The 17,171-nt window shown below is 47.6% G+C and overlaps 1 pseudogene; it reads right to left on the bottom strand.

Annotated features, from left to right (window-relative positions):
* Positions 1-15,264, bottom strand: part of LOC147119378 (uncharacterized) — a 46,686-nt pseudogene extending 31,422 nt beyond the window's left edge.
* Between the last annotated feature and the right edge of the window lie 1,907 nt (positions 15,265-17,171).

Here is a 17,171-nt window from a genome sequence, read left to right on the forward strand (position 1 = left end):
CGAATTGGAAACGGACTTACCTGCAATTCGGCAGCACCTCAAGGACATCGATTCCTCTGGCGTCCAAAGTTGAAGAAAAATCAAGAAAAAGAAAAAGCTGTGGTTTCACCAGCTAGCCAAGCTGGTGGCAGGTACTGCAATAATCTTTCCTGGGCATTGAGCTGGGGCTCCAGCGGCTGGCTCTACAGCTAGGCCAAGCAGCGAAAGCGGAGGCAAGCAGTAACAGACGGGGAGGGTGCACTCGGGAGACAGCCGGCGCTGCAAGCAGGTCAGCGTTCAGACCTAGAGAGAGAGTCCGGTGGGAACGAGTCTCCAACTGTAAATAAATAAATAAAAAGAACGGAAACCACGGGAAACAGTGTTGTCATCGGGAGCAGCGGCGGGGAAGCGCGGGAAGCGCCATATCTTTTCTGCAGAAAAGAAAGAAAAGCGCGGGAAGCGCCATTTTATTTCTAGGATGCCTAAGTCTGGCAATATTGATGCTTTTGATAACGAGATAGAAGATTGGACCACACATGTGGAAAGAGTGGAGGTATATTGCACCGGAAATGGAATAGAAGATGAAAAAAAAAGCTTCAGTACTGCTAAATCGAATGGGCGCAAAGACATACAGGCTGTTACGAAATTTAATCACTCCAGCCAAACCAAAGGACAAGAATTTTAAAGAAATTGTTGATACCCTACAGGAGCACTTAAACCCAACACCGCTGCTGATAGCAGAACGATTCAAATTCTTCAAGAGAAATCAACACAAGAATGAAAGTAACGCTGATTACCTCACCGAATTAAGAAAGCTATCAAAACACTGCCAATTCGGGGCAGGACTAGCAGATTATCTTTGAGATAAATTCGTCTGCGGTCTCTTAAGTGAAGGAACACAGAAAAGGCTGCTTTCTGAAAAAGATTTAACACTGGACAAGGCTTTCAGTATGGCTGTATCATACGAAGCAGCCGCAAGAGGAGCTGCAGAGATACAACAAAAGACACAGGACTTCGGCACCCATGAAATGACACAGGGTTTCGAGAGATGTTATCGCTGCGGAAGATCCACCCATGACCAGAGGGACTGCTGGTTCAAGGACAAAGCATGCAGGCAATGCGGAAAGATTGGACACATTGCACGGGTATGCCGATCTGGACAAAAAAAATCCACAGACAGGAAAAAAAAAATCAATAAAGAAAAGTACAGAAAGGTACAAATGATGACGGACAGTAGCTCCGAAGACCAGAAGAGTGATAGCGACTCCAAAAACAAGAGACTAAGCTGTCTCAAAATACATAATGTAATTGCCAAAGATGATTACCAGACCATTTGGGTTACCCTCACGATAGCAGGGTCCCCAGTTAAAATGGAGCTAGGTACAGGATCAGCTCTGACCATCATAAATTGACGGGATTACGAGCGGCTATTTCCGCATATACCTTTAAAAGACACCTCCATTATCTTGAAAACATATACGGGGCAGAAAGTATACCCCAAAGGAAAAATAAGGGTGCCTGTTGTATACAACGGCAAGGAAATACAAAAGTTGTATTTATACATTCTACAAGATGGTGGTCCACTGCTGTTGGGACATTAATGGATCAGGAAAATACGTTTAGACTGGCACTCCATTCAGGCACTGACGGTGACCAGTAAGAAAAAAAACGATGATGATGTCATACCTGAACGATTAAAAGACATCTTGGCCAACGCCAAAGAAGTGTTTCAAGAGAAACTAGGAACCTTGAAAGGCATCACCGCCTCAATAAAAGTGGAAGATGCAGCAATTCCCAAGTTTTTTAAGGCAAGACCGGTGCCATACGCAATTCGTCCAGCAGTCGAGGCAGAGCTGGAGAATTTGGAAAAAGCAGGCGTATTATCCAAAATAGATTGGAGCGAGTGGGCAACACCCATCATTCCAGTCATGAAGAAAGCATTGAATAATGATAAATCTGAAGAACAGAGAAAAATTTGCATCTGTGGAGACTTCAAGGTGACTGTAAACCCGGTCCTTCACATGGTACAGTTTCCTCTTCCGAGGATAGAAGATATTTTTGCCTCACTATCCGGAGGGAAACGTTTCACCAAAATTGACTTGGCACAGGCATATCTACAGATGGAGGTTGAAGAGGCCTCTAAAAAATATCTCACGATAAATACACACAAAGGTCTGTACCAGTACAATCTGTTGTGTATGTACCTTTAAGAGAATAACTGGTCTCAGACTGCAGTACCGGCAGTGACCACCCCCGTATAAAAGGCGCTAGTGAGCCTCTGTGTTTTTAGTTTCACTATTGACTTCCACCAGTAAAGACTTATTTTGTTCACTCCTGCTGTCCGTGTCTCAATTATTCACGGACGTAACACTGGCGACGAGTAAGAAACGAACTTACCTGCAACTCGGCAGCACCTCAGACGATGTTATTGAAGGTCGAAGCCAGAAGAAAGAAAAAAATAATAAAATCCAAAGAAACTCGAGAAACGGGCATCGACCGTGGGCAACCGCCCTCCAAATCGTCGGATTGAAAACTTGCAGGAGAGACTGTCCAGAGCCAGGCTTGGTTCCTCGGTCTGTGGTTTCCCAGCTAATCGGGCTGGTGGCAGGTAGTGCACTGATCCTTCCTGGGCTGCGGTGGGCTAGAGCTCGATCAGGTGGCTTTTCAACGGGGCTGGGCAGCGAGTCGGGAAGCAAAGAGAGAGAGAGAGGGTGGAGCACACAGGGCGCGGCCGGTGCTTCAAAGCCGGGCAGCGTTCGGACCTAAGAAGAGGGAGGGAAGTGTCCCAGAGGGTCCGCTCCACGACCGGAAAATAATAAAAGAAAAAAAAATCAATGTTAAACGCGCAAGAAACCGTGGAAAGCAGCGCTAACAACAGCGGGGAAGAAGGCAAAGCACGGGAGGCACCATTTTGTTAAATCGGGGAAGAAGGCAAAGCACGGGAGGCGCCATTTTAGATTTGCAAGATGCCGAAGACTGGCGATACCACTGCTTTTGATAATACAATAGAGGACTAGACCACGTATGTGGAAAGAGTCGAGGTATATTTCGAGGCAAACGAAATAGCGGAGGGGAAAAAGGCATCGATATTGCTAAACTTAATGGGTGCTAGAACGTACGGCCTATTGCGGGACCTGATTACTCCAGCCAAACCGAAGGCGAAGAGTTTTACCGAAATTGTTGCTGTCCTACAGGAACACTTAAACCCTGCACCGCTGTTGATAGCAGAAAGATTTAAATTCCACAGGAGAACTCAGCACAAAGATGAGAGCAATGCTGAGTATCTTACGGAACTACACAAGCTATCAAAGCACTGCCAGTTCGGAGCAGGACTGGCAGATACCCTACGGGACAAATTTGTCTGTGGACTCCTGAGTGAAGGAACACAGAAGAAGTTACTCTCAGAGAAAGAGCTGATGCTAGATAAGGCTGTAAGCGTGGCAGTATCGTATGAAGCAGCAGCCAGGGGAGCTGCAGAAATTCAACAAAAACCACAGGAATACGGCACCCACGAAATGACACGGGGATTTGCAAAATGTTATCGCTGCGGCAGAACTAACCATGACCAGAAGGACTGCTGGTCCAAAGACAAAATATGCAGGCAATGCGGGAAGATGGGACACATTGCACGAGTTTGCAGGTCTGGGAAGAAGACCAGCGACAACAAAAAGGCTACTAAGGAACCGTACAAGAAAGTACAAAAGATGACGGACAGTAGTTCCGAAGACCAGATGAGCGATAGTGAATCCGGGAACAGGAGACTAAGCTGTCTCAAACTTCACAATGTAATCGCAAAAGAGGATCACCGAACCATTTGGGTCACCCTCACGATAGCAGGGTCCCAAGTTAAAATGGAATTGGATACAGGATCAGCGCTAACCATCATGAATCGACGAGACTACGAGCGGCTATTTTCACACATACCCTTGAGAGAGACATCCATCGTCTTGACGACGTATACGGGGCAAAAAGTATACCCCAGAGGAAAAATAAGGGTGCCTGTCGAATACAATGGCAAGAAAATACGGAAATTGTATCTCTACATACTGCCAAATGGTGGACCACCGTTATTGGGACGGGAATGGATCAGGAAGATAAACTTAGATTGGCATTCCATTCATGCAATGACGGTGGACGGTAAAAAAGATGAAGACGTCACTCCTGGGCGATTGTCAACAATCTTAGCTAACGCCAAAGAGGTATTTCAACAAGAACTGGGCACGCTTAAAGGCGTAACTGCCTCGATAAAAATAGAAGAGAATGCAGTTCCCAAGTTTTTCAAAGCAAGACCGGTATTATATGCAATTCGCCCAGCCGTCGAGGCAGAGCTGGAGAATCTGGAGAAGGCGGGCGTGTTGCCTAAGGTCGACTGGAGCCAGTGGGTGACGCCCATCGTTCCTGTCATGAAGAAAACGTTAAGCAATAAATCCGGGGAGCCAAGGAAGATTCGCATCTGTGGGGATTTCAAGGTGACGGTGAACCCAGTCCTTCACACAGTACAATATCCTCTTCCAAGGATAGAAGACATCTTCGCCTCACTGTCTGGAGGGAAGCGTTTTACAAAAATTGACCTAGCACAAGCATATTTGCAGATGGAGGTTGAAGAGTCCTCTAGGAAGTATCTCACGATAAACACTCACAAAGGTCTTTACCAGTATCATCGATTGGTATTCGGAGTAGCATCGGCTCCGGCGATATGGCAAAGAGCGATGGAACAAGTCCTGCAAGGGATTCCGGGGACTCAGTGTTACTTGGACGACATCCTTGTAACAGGTGAAGATGACAGTGAACACCTTAACAACCTAGAACAGGTGCTCACTAGACTACGGGAACATGGGCTGCGAGCCAATCGCCCCAAGTGCGAATTTTTTAAGAAACAGATATCGTATTGTGGCCACGTGATTGATGAAGAGGGGTTACATAAGTCCCCTGACAAAATTAAAGCAGTTGTTAAGGCCCCAGCGCCTGAAAATGTGTCGCAACTGAGGTCATTCCTCGGATTGGTGAATTACTATCATAAGTTTTTGCCGAATTTGTCGACAACTCTGCACCCACTGAACGCCCTGCTACGAACGGGGGTAGCATGGAAATGGAGCGATGATTGTAAGCGTGCTTTTCAGAAGAGTAAGGACTTAATCACTTCAAGGGAAGTTTTGGCTCACTACAACCCAGCACTGCCAATCAGGCTGGCGTGTGATGCGTCTCCCTACGGCATTGGGGCGGTACTGTCACATAAATTCCTTGATGGTTTAGAGAGGCCGATAGCTTTTGCGTCACGCTCGTTAACTTCTGCCGAGCGTAACTACGCCCAGATTGACAGAGAGGCCCTCAGCCTAGTGTGGGGGGTGAAGAAGTTTAATCACTACCTGCACGGTCAAAAATTTACTCTACTAACCGATCATCAACCTCTTGTCTCCATTTTCAACCCTCAGAAGGGTGTACCGATAATGACAGCACAACGGCTGCAGAGATGGTCCCTTTTCCTAGGGGCACACCAATATGACATCGAGTACAAAGGAACTAAACAGCATGGAAATGCTGATGGATTGTCACGTCTACCGTTGTCGACGGTGGAAGAAGAAGACCTTGCAGTGGATCCAATGGAGTTATTCCACTCGACCATAGTCGAATGTCTCCCTGTGACGAATGCAAACATAGAAAAGGAAACACGGAATGACCCGACACTATCACGGGTCTATGATTTAACGGTGAAGGGATGGCCAGCACATGGCGAACCACTGCTGCCAGCATTCTCGCCGAGAAGAGAACAGCTGTCAGTGTGCAAAGGAACCTTGATGTGTGGATCCAGAGTAGTAATTCCACCTAAGTTGACGGATAGAGTGCTCAATGAGCTTCATGAGGGTCATCTGGGTGGGGTAAAAATGAAGAACTTAGCCAGAGCGTTTGTGTGGTGGCCGGGAATCAATAGAGAAATCGAAGAGATGGCCAAGAGCTGTGCAGGATGCCAGAAGGTCCAAAATGCCCCACCACAAGCTCCTTTGCATCCATGGGAGTGGCCCTCATCTCCATGGCAAAGGGTGCACATTGATTTTGCTGGTTCCTTCATGGACTCGATGTTTTTAATTGCGGTGGATGCACATTCAAAGTGGCCAGAGGTAATAAAAATGTCCTCAACCATCACGGAAAAAACTATCACAGTTTTACGAACCATATTCACCAGGAATGGACTGCCTGAACAGATTTGCTCTGACAATGGACCACAGTTTGTGTCTGAAGAGTTCCGGAGGTTCTTAAAGAACAATGGTGTTAAGCATTACACATCTGCCCCATATCATCCAGCCACTAATGGATTGGCCGAGAGGTTTGTCCAAACATTCAAGAAGGCTATCAAGGCAATGTGTAATGAAGATATACCCCTACAACACAAGGTGGACAACTTCTTGTTTGCCTACCGGAATGCGACACATGCGGTTACCAACCAAACTCCAGCCATGATGTTCTTCAATCGAAGACTACGATGCCACTTGGATTTGGTTAAGCCAAACGTCCGAAGAGATGTGGAGAACAGGCAGTTTCAGAATATGAATGAAAGGCCGACCAGGAGTTTTAAGATAGGTCAACCAGTTTTGGTCCGGGACTACCGCACTGAGAAATGGCAGCCAGGAATGATTTGTACACGACAAGGACCTCTCATGTATACCGTGGACGTTGGGGAGAGCATTGTAAGATGCCATGCTGACCAGATTCTAGAGTCACTGGAAAACGTCAACTCCACACCACGATCTGATACACCTGGTAATGAAATCGACGTTCCAATTGCAGCTACCGCAGAACTGGTAATATTGGAAGCAGATGAACCAAACAACGACATTGATCCCGACTCAACATTGCCAGAAGAACCTGATACCCCAAAGAGGTGTTATCCAGACAGAATCAGGAAGCCTCCTCAAAGACTGAACTTATAATTGCTTAAACTTAACCAATGTATCTAGCAACAGTAATTGTGATTGTAATTAGTTATCATTTAGTTGTTAAATGAATGTTATGTACTGTTTATCTAAAAGGGGAGGAATTGTTGTGTATGTACCTTTAAGAGAATAACTGGTCTCAGACTGCAGTACCGGCAGTGACCACCCCTGTATAAAAGGCGCTAGTGAGCCTCTGTTTTTTTTAGTTTCACTATTGACTTCCACCAGTAAAGACTTATTTTGTTCACTCCTGCTGTCCGTGTCTCAATTATTCACGGACGTAACACAATCGACTGGTTTTCGGAGTAGCATCCACGCCAGCTATCTGGCAAAGAGCTATGGAGCAAGTTCTCCAAGGGATTCCGGGGACTCAATGCTACCTAGACGACATCCTTGTAACAGGAGAAAACGACAACGAGCACCTTGCCAATTTGGAGCAGGTGCTCACTAGGCTGAGAGAACGGGGCCTACGAGCAAATCGCCCCAAGTGTGAATTTTTCCAAAATCAAATATCATATTGTGGCCACATAATTAATAAGGAAGGGTTGCATAAGTCACCTGAAAAAATTGAAGTGGTCATAAAAGCCCCAGCACCTGAAAATGTTTCACAATTAAGGTCGTTCCTGGGATTAATAAATTACTATCAGAAATTTTTACCGAACTTATCAACTCTTCTACACCCTCTTAATGAACTGCTACAAACAGGAGTAATTTGGAAATGGAGCGAAGACTGTAAACGTGCCTTCCATAAATGCAAAGACTTAATCACGTCCAAAGAAGTTTTGGCTCATTACAACCCATCACTGCCAATCAGACTGGCGTGCGATGCATCCCCTTACGGCATAGGAGCAGTATTATCGCATAAATTCCCTGATGGCTCGGAATGGCCGATAGCTTTTGCATCACGCTCATTGAACTCAGCTGAGCGTAACTATGCCCAAATCGACAGGGAAGCACTCAGCCTGGTATGGGGAGTGAAGAAATTCAACCATTACCTACACGGACAAAAATTTACCTTGTTGACTGACCATCAACCCCTCATCTCCATATTCAACCCTAAAAAGGGTGTTCCCATTATGACAGCGCAAAGGCTACAGAGGTGGTCCCTTTTTCTAGGGGCACACCAATACAACATAGAATACAAAGGATCAAAACAGCATGGGAATGCTGACGGGTTATCACGCCTACCGTTACCAACAGTAGAAGAAGCACCTACCGTAGACCCAGTGGAGATTTTCCACTCTACCATTGTCGAATGTCTACCAGTAACAAATTCTGCCATTGAAAGGGAAACTAGAAATGACTCGACTCTCTCATGAGTCTACGATTTAACAGTGAAGGGATGGTCAGCACATGGCGAACCACTGTTGCCAGCATTCTCACAAAGAAGAGAACAGCTGTCAGTGTGCCGAGGAACCTTGATGTGTGGATCCAGAGTGGCGATTCCACCCAAACTCCAGGATAAAGTTCTAAAGGAGCTTCACGAGGGGCATCTGGGTGGAGTGAAAATGAAGAACCTAGCCAGGGCGTTTGTATGGTGGCCAGGTATCGATGGAGACATCGAAGAAATGACCAAGAGCTGCCTAGGATGCCAGAAGGTCCAAAACGCTCCACCCCAAGCCCCTCTACATCCATGGGAGTGGCCCTCATCTCCCTGGCAAAGGGTACACATCGACTTTGCTGGTCCATTTATGGACTCAATGTTCTTAATCATGGTTGATGCACACTCCAAGTGGCCGGAGGTAATAAAGATGTCCTCCACCACCACGGAAAAAACCATCACAGTATTAAGGACCATATTTGCCAGGAATGGGCTGCCGGAACAGATCTGTTCTGATAATGGACCGCAATTTGTGTCCGAAGAATTCAGGAAGTTCTTAAAAAACAATGGGGTTAAGCACTACACGTCCGCCCCATACCATCCCGCCACCAATGGATTGGCTGAAAGGTTTGTCCAGACCTTCAAGAAGGCCATAGAGGCCATGGGTAATGAAGACATAAAACTTCAGCACAAGGTGGATAACTTCTTGTTCGCATACAGGAATGCAACACATATGGTTACAAACCAAACTCCCGCCATGATGTTCTTCAATAGAAGCCTAAGATGCCGGCTGGATTTGATCAAGCCCAACTTCAGAAGGGACGTGGAGAACCGGCAATTTTAAGGCATGAATGAAAGGCCAATAGAACCTTCCAGATAGGTCAACAAGTTTTGGCCCGGGGCTACCATACCGAGAAATGGCAGCCTGCAACTATCGGCACACGACTAGGACCGCTGATGTATACCGTGGACATCAGAGAAAGCATAATAAGGCGCCATGCTGACCAAATCATAGAGTCATCCGAAAAGGGACAACCTACACCACAACTCTATACGCCTAACGATGAAGTAGAGATACCCATATCTACCTCCGATCCGGTGATACTGGAACCCGATGAACCCAACACTGGCATTCAAGCCGAATCAGCCTTGCCAAAATAACCTACTACACCACCAGAAACTACTACACCACCGAGGCGTTATCCGGACCGAGTCAGGAAGCCTCCAGAGAAACTGACTTATAATTAATTAACTGCAGCAATGTGTCGATTATTTTTCTTGTAACATGTAATTAATAATTACTTAAAATATTATGTACTGGTTGGCTAAAAGGGGAGGAATTGTAGTGTATGTGCCTTTAAGAGCCCCATGTGTACTGTAATGCCGGTAATGGCCACTCGGGCTATATAAGCCTGTATATTGTGTTGTATCAGTTAGTTCCCCTCCAGACTTTGTTTAGTAAACACCTATGAAACCAACTCCTGTCTTCAGTGTCTCTATCAACACACAGACCCAACACCTTCCATGGCAAGAACATCCTTCCTTAGATAAGGTGACCAAAACTGCACACAATACTCAAGGTGCGGTCTCACCAAGGCCCTGTACAACTGCAGCAAGACATCCTTGTTCCTGTACTCTAACCCTCTTGCTACGAAGGCCAACATACCATTTGCCTTCTTAACCGCCTGCTGCACCAGCATGCTTACCTTTAGCGACTGGTGCACAAGGACACCCAGGTCTCTTTGCACTTCCCCTTCTCCCAATCTTTTTTTTTATGCATTGATGGGATGTGGGCATCGCTGGCTGGCTAGGCCTGCATTTAGTGCCCATCCCTAATTGCCCTTGAGAAGATGGTGGTGAGCCGCCTTCTTGAACCGCTGCAGTCCATATGGTGTAGGTACACCCACAATGCTGTTAGGAAGGGAGTTCCAGGATTTTGGCCCAGCAACAGTGAAGGAACGGCGATACAGGTCCAAGTCAGGATGGTGTGTGGCTTGGAGGGGAACTTGTAGGTGGTGATGTTCCCATGCATCTGCTGCCCTTGTCCTTCTAAGTGGTAGAGGTCGCGGGTTTGGAAGGTGCTGTTGAAGGAGCTTTGGCGAATTGCTGCAGTGCATCTTGTAGATGGTACACACTGCAGCCACAGTACGCCGGTGGTGGAGGGAGTGAATGTTGAAGGTGGTGGATGGAGTGCCAATCAAGCGGGCTGCTTTATCCTGAATAGTGTCGAGCTTCTTGAGTGTTGTTGGAGCTGCACTCATCCAGGCAAGTGGAGAGTATTCCATCACATTCCTGACTTGTGCCTTGTAGATGGTGGAAAGGCTTTGGGGAGTCAGGAGGTGAGACACTCGCCGCAGAATTCCCAGCCTCTGGCCTGCTCTTGTAGCCACAGTATTTATATGGCTGGTCCAGTTCAGTTTCTGATCAATGGTAACCCCCAGGATGTTGATAGTGGGGGATTCAGCAATGGTAATGCCATTGAATGTCAAGGGGAGATGGTTAGAGTCTCGCTTGTTGGAGATGGTCATTGCCTGGCACTTGTGTGGTGCGAATGTTACTTGCCACTTGTCAGCCCAAGTCTGAATGTTGTCCCGGTCTTGCTGCATATGGACACAGACTGCGTCAGTATCTGACGAGTCTCGAATGGTGCTGAACAGTGTGCAATCATCAGCGAACATCCCCACTTCTGACCTTTTATGATGGAGGGAAGGTCATTGATGAAACAGCTGAAGATGGTTGGGCCTAGGACACTGCCCTGAGGAACTCCTGCAGTGATGTCATGTGATTGAGATGAATGACCTCCAACAAACACAGCCAACTTCCTTTGTGCTAGGTATGATTCCAACCAATGGAGAATTTTCCCCTTGATTCCCATTGACTTCAGTTTTGCTAGGGCTCCTTGGTACCACATTCGATCAAATGCTGCCTTGATGTCAAGGGCAGTCACTCTCACCTCACCTCTTGAGTTCAGCTCTTTTGTCCATGTTTGGACCAAGGCTGTAATGAGGTCAGGAGCTGAGTGGCCCTGGTGGAACCCAAGCTGGGCGTCAGTTAGCAGGTTGTTGCTGAGTAAGTGCCGCTTGATAGCACTGTCGACGACACCTTCCATCACTTTGCTGATAATTGAGAGTAGACTGATGGGACGGTAATTGGCCGGGTCGGATTTGTCCTGCTTTTTGTAGACAGGACATACTTGGGCAATTTTCCACATTGCCTGGTAGATGCCAGTGTTGTAGCTGTACTGGAACAGCTTGGCTAGGGGCGCAGCTAGTCCTGGAGCACAAGTCTTCAGTACTATTGCCGGAATGTTGTCAGGGCCCATAGCCTTTGCAGTATCCAGTGTCTTCAGCCGTTTCTTGACATCACGTGGAGTGAATTGAATGGGCTGAAGACTGGCATCTGTGATGCTGGGGACCTCAGGAGGAGGCCGAGATGGATCATCCACTCGGCACTTCTGGCTGAAGATAGTTGCAAATGCTTCAGCCTTGTTTTTTGCACTCACGTGCTGGGCTCCACCATCATTGAGGATGGGGATATTTTTGGAGCCGCCTCCTCCTCCTGTTAACTGTTTAATTGTCCACCACCACTCACGACTGGATGTGGCAGGACTGCAGAGCTTTAATTTGATCCGATGGTTGTGAGATCGCTTAGCTCTGTCTATCACATGTTGCTTCCGTTGTTTGGCATGCAAGTAGTCCTGTGTTGTAGCCTCACCAAGTTGACACCTCATTTTTCGATATGCCTGGTTCTGTTCCCGGCATGCTCTCCTGCACTCTTCGTTAAACCAGGGTTGATCTCCCGGCTTGATGGTAATGGTAGAGTGAGGGATATGCCGGGCCATGAGGTTACAGATTGTGGTTGAATACAATTCTGCTGCTGCTGATGGCCCACAGCACCTCATGGATGCCCAGTTTTGAGTTGCCAGATCTGTTCGAAATCTGTCCCATTTAGCACGGTGGTAGTGCCACACAACACAGTGGAGGGTATCCTCAACATGAAGACGGGGCTTCGTCTCCACAAGGACTGTGCGGTGGTCACTTCCACCAATGCTGTCATGGACAGATACATCTGCAACAGGTAAATTGGTGAGGACGAGATCAAGTAGGTTTTTCCCTCTTGTTGGTTCCCTCACCACCTGTCGCAGACCCAGTCTGGCAGCTATGTCCTTTAGTACTCGGCCAGCTCGCTCAGTCGTGGTGCTACCGAGCCACTCTTGGTGATGGACATTGAAGTCCCCCACCCAGAGGACATTTTGTGCCCTTGCTACTCTCAGTACTTCTTCCAGTTGGTGTTCAACATGAAGGAGTACTGATTCATCAGCTGAGGGAGGGCGGTAGGTGGTAATTAGCAGGAGGTTTCCTTGCCCATGTTTGACTTGATGCCATGAGACCTCATGGGGTCCTGAGTCAATGTTGAGGACTCCCAGGGTTACTCCCTCCCGACTGTATACCACGGTGCCACCACCTCTGGTGGGTCTGTCCTGCCGGTGGGACAGGACATACCCAGGGATGGTGATGGTGGTGTCTGGGACATTGGTTGTAAGGTATGATTCGGTAATTATGACTATGTCAGGCTGTTGCTTGACTAGTCTGTGGGACAGCTCTCCCAATTTTGGCACAAGCCCCCAGATGTTGGTAAGGAGGACTTTGCAGGGTCGACAGGGCTGGGGTTGTCGTTGTCGTTTCCGGTGCCGAGGTCGATGCCGGGTGGTCCATCCGGTTTTATTCTTATTGTTTTTCGTAGCAGTTCAAATAATAATCTGCCTTCCTGTTTTTGCCACCAAAGTGGATAACCTCACATTTATCCACATTATAGTGCATTTGCCATGTTTCTGCCCAATCACCCAACTTGTCCAAATCGTACTGGAGTTTCACGACATCCTCCTCACAGCATACCCTCCTACCCAGCTTTGTGTCGTCTGCAAATTTGGAGATACTACATCCAATTCCCTCGTCCAGATCATTAATATATATTGTGAATAGCTGGGGTCCTAGGACCGATCCCTGCGGTACCCCACTAGTCACTGCCTGCCACTCGGAAAACGACCCGTTTATTCCAACTCTTTGATTTCTATCTGCCAACCAGTTCTCTATCCAAGTCAATACCTTGCCCCCAATCCCATGTGCCTTAATTTTGCACGCTAATCTCTTATGTGGGACCTTATCGAAAGCCTTCTGAAAGTCCAAATACACCACATCCACTGGTTCTCCCTTATCTATTTTACCAGTTACATCCTCAAAAAATTCCAGTAGATTAGTCAAGCACGATTTACCTTTTGTAAATCCATGTTGACTTTGTCCGATCCTGTCACTGCTTTCCAAGTGCTCTGCTATTACATCTTTTATAATGGACTCTAGCATTTTCCCCACTATCGATGTCAGGCTTACCGGTCTATAATTCCCTGCTTTTTCTCTACCACCTTTTTTGAATAGTGGGGTAACATTAGCTACCCTCCAGTCCATGGGTATACTGTTCCAGAGTCTATCGAGTTCTGGAAGATGACCAAAAATGCATCTACTATCTCCAGGGCCACTTCCTTAAGTGCCCTAGGATGTAGATTATCAGGCCCTGGGGATTTATCAGCCTTCAATCCCGTCAACTTCCCCAACACCATTTCCCTACAAATACTGATTTCTTTCAGTTCCTCCCTCTCATTAGACCCTATGTTCCCCGACATCTCTGGTAGGTTATTTGTGTCCTCCTTTGTGAAGACAGAACCAAAATATGTATTTAATTGGTCTGCCATTTCTTTCTTCCCCATTATAAATTCCCCTGATTCTGACTGTAAGGGACCTACGTTTGACTTCAACAATCTTTTTCTCTTCACATATCTATAAAAGCTTTTACAGTCAGTTTTTATGTTACCGACACCTTCACTTGATACTAAGGCTAGGAGAGGCACTCAGTAAGGTTTAGGGAGCTGGGACTTGTGCACGAGAGTAACTGAAGGTAGGAGAATTGAAATAATTTTGAGTTAGAAAAGAAAAAAGGCCCCAAAATGGAGCAGTTAATAACAGGACTTCAATTAGTCTCCTCTTATCTTGGAGAAATCAAGGACTCAACCCACAGTGTTAGAAACAAAGCTAATCTATTTGACAGATATCAAAATATTAAACTCCAGCCCAGTTATAGGGGTTATTAACTTCACCAGAAACAAACCCCAACTGTCAGAATGAACATGGTTCAGTCCTGGATGTGATTAACAGCAGCAATAACAGCAGAATCCAACCATTGCAGTCACATGTGAACTCGCTTGTGTGTCAGCAGGTTGGATGACTGAGTGAATCCCTTCCCACACACGGAGCAGGTGAACGGCCTCTCCCCAGTTTGAACTCGCTGGTGTCGCAGCAGGGTGGATGACTGAACAAATCCCTTCCCACATGTAGAACAGGTGAACGGCCTCTCCCCAGTGTGAACTCGCTGGTGTGTCTGTAGGTTGGATGACTGAGTGAATCCCTCCCCACACACAGAGCAGGTGAACGGTCTCTCCCCAGTGTGAACTCGCTGGTGTGTCAGCAGGTGGGATGACTGAGTGAAACCCTTCCCACACATGGAGCAGGTGAATGGCCTCTCCCCAGTGTGAACTCGCTGGTGTGTCAGCAGCTGCGATGGCTGAGTGAATCCCTTCCCACACACAGAGCAGGTGAACGGCCACTCCCCAGTGTGAACTCGCTGGTGTGTCAGCAGATCATTTGTGTTTTGAAAGCTCTTCTCACAGTCAGAACATTTAAAAGGTCTCTTATCAGTGTGAACACGTTGGTGTGAAGTGAGGCTGGAGTAGTTAGTGAATCCCTTCCCACACACAGAACAGGTGAATGGCCTCTCCCCAGTGTGAAGTCGCTTGTGTGTCAGCAGGTGGGATGACCGAGTGAATCCCTTCCCACACACTGAGCAGATGAACAGCCTCTCCCCGGTGTGACTGCGCTGATGAATTTCCAGCTGGGACGGGTAATTGAATCCCTTCCCACAGTCCCCACATTTCCACGGTTTCCCCATGGTGCGAGTGTCCTTGTGTCTCTCCTGGTTGGACGATCGGTTGAAGCCCCATCCACACACAGAACACGTGTATGGTTTCTCCCCGCTGTGAATGGTGTGATGTTTTTTTAGGCTGTGTAACTGGTTAAATCTCTTTCCACAGTAGGTGCACTGGAACACTCTCACTCGGGTGTGTGTGTCTCGGTGCTTTTCCAGTCACACTGATGTTTGAAATCTTTTCCCACAGACAGAACAAACAAACATTTCTTCTTCCACATTCAGAAGCCAATGATATTCGGGTCCTGATGAATGGAGTGACTCTGTCAGATCTTGATGTGATGTTTGGTTTGAATGTGCGGTCCGTAAATCCTCCCTTTCTCACAGCCTGTAAAAGGAGTTTCCAAAAGACATCACTGTAAGTACAGAATAGAAATTCAGAACAGACAATTCTAGTTTCTATGGAACACACTTCCTCTCGTTTCCGCAGAGCTGTAAATTCCCATCCCACACACTCTCCCTCCTCCCTCTGCTGAAATCCAAACCCATCCCACCATCTCCAACACATTTTCCTTCTCCCTGAAGGTGCTGACTCTGGCTGGGTTCAGTTCTACACTCACTGGTTCCCCTCCCTCTCCTCCCCTGAACATGCTGACTCTGGCTGGGTTCAGTTCTACACTCACTGGTTCCCCTCCCTCTCCTCCCCTGAAGGTGCTGACTCTGGCTGGGTTCAGTTTTAGACTCACTGGTTCCTCTCTCTCTCCTCCCCTGAATGTGCTGAGTCTGGCTGGGTTCAGTTCTACACTCACTGGTTCCCCTCCCTCTCCTCCCCTGAAGGTGCTGACTCTGGCTGTGTTCAGTTCTACACTCACTGGTTCCCCTCTCTCTCCTCCCCTGAAGGTGCTGACTCTGGCTGGGTTCAGTTCTACACTCACTGGTTCCCCTCTCCCTCCTCCCCTGAAGGTGCTGACTCTGGCTGGGTTCAGTTCTACACTCACTGGTTCCCCTCTTTCTCCTCCCCTGAAGATGCTGACTCTGGCTGGGTTCAGTTCTACACTCACTGGTTCCCCTCTCTCTCCTCCCCTGAAGGTGCTGACTCTGGCTGGGTTCAGTTCTACACTCACTGGTTCCCCTCGCTCTCCTCCCCTGAAGGTGCTGACCCTGGCTGGGTTCAGTTCTACACTCACTGGTTCCCCTCCCTCTCCTCCCCTGAAGGTGCTGACTCTGGCTGGGTTCAGTTCTACACTCACTGGTTCCCCTCTCTCTCCTCCCCTGAAGGTGCTGACTCTGGCTGGGTTCAGTTCTACACTCACTGGTTCCCCTCCCTCTCCTTCCCTGAAGGTGCTGACTCTGGCTGGGTTCAGTTCTACACTCACTGGTTCCCCTCTCTCTCCTCCCCTGAAGGTGCTGACTCTGGCTGGGTTCAGTTCTACACTCACCAGTTTCTCTCCAATATGTGACCCATGTGCCCAATCTCCATGTGTGAAGCTCGACAGTGAGTGTCGACAGGCTGTTCCACGGTCATCACCTGAGGCCTCACACGTGCATTTTCCAGCAGGGTCACTGGACCCTCCTCCCAATGGCTCAGTGGGTAAAAGCACCGCCCAGTGCGACTGAGCCATAGGAACAGGAGGGGCCCAGGTTTAATCCCGTCTGTGTATCCTCCCCTTTGAATACCCTGTAAAAGCTGTTTACAAAAGTCGTCACTATCAAGAGGAACATACGGACATGAGTAGGCACATCACGGCCCAATAATCCAGCTCTATATTCACAGGAGGAAGTCTGTTATCTAACTCCTTGAGCGGACAAAATAAAGAAAGGTCACAACAGTAAGAGTCCCTCGAATCCTTGGCAAATACCTTTCAAATCCTGACTGGTTCCTTCCTTATTCTAGAATTCCCCATCCCTGTGGGAGTCGATATTGGTCAAAAACTGCTAATTGGACATTTCTAACTGATTTTTTCTCTTTC

The sequence above is a fragment of the Somniosus microcephalus genome, chromosome 4, assembly GCF_052327205.1.
Source record: "Somniosus microcephalus isolate GS21.2 chromosome 4, FLI_Smic_1.0, whole genome shotgun sequence".
In the NCBI taxonomy this organism is placed as follows: domain Eukaryota; kingdom Metazoa; phylum Chordata; class Chondrichthyes; order Squaliformes; family Somniosidae; genus Somniosus; species Somniosus microcephalus.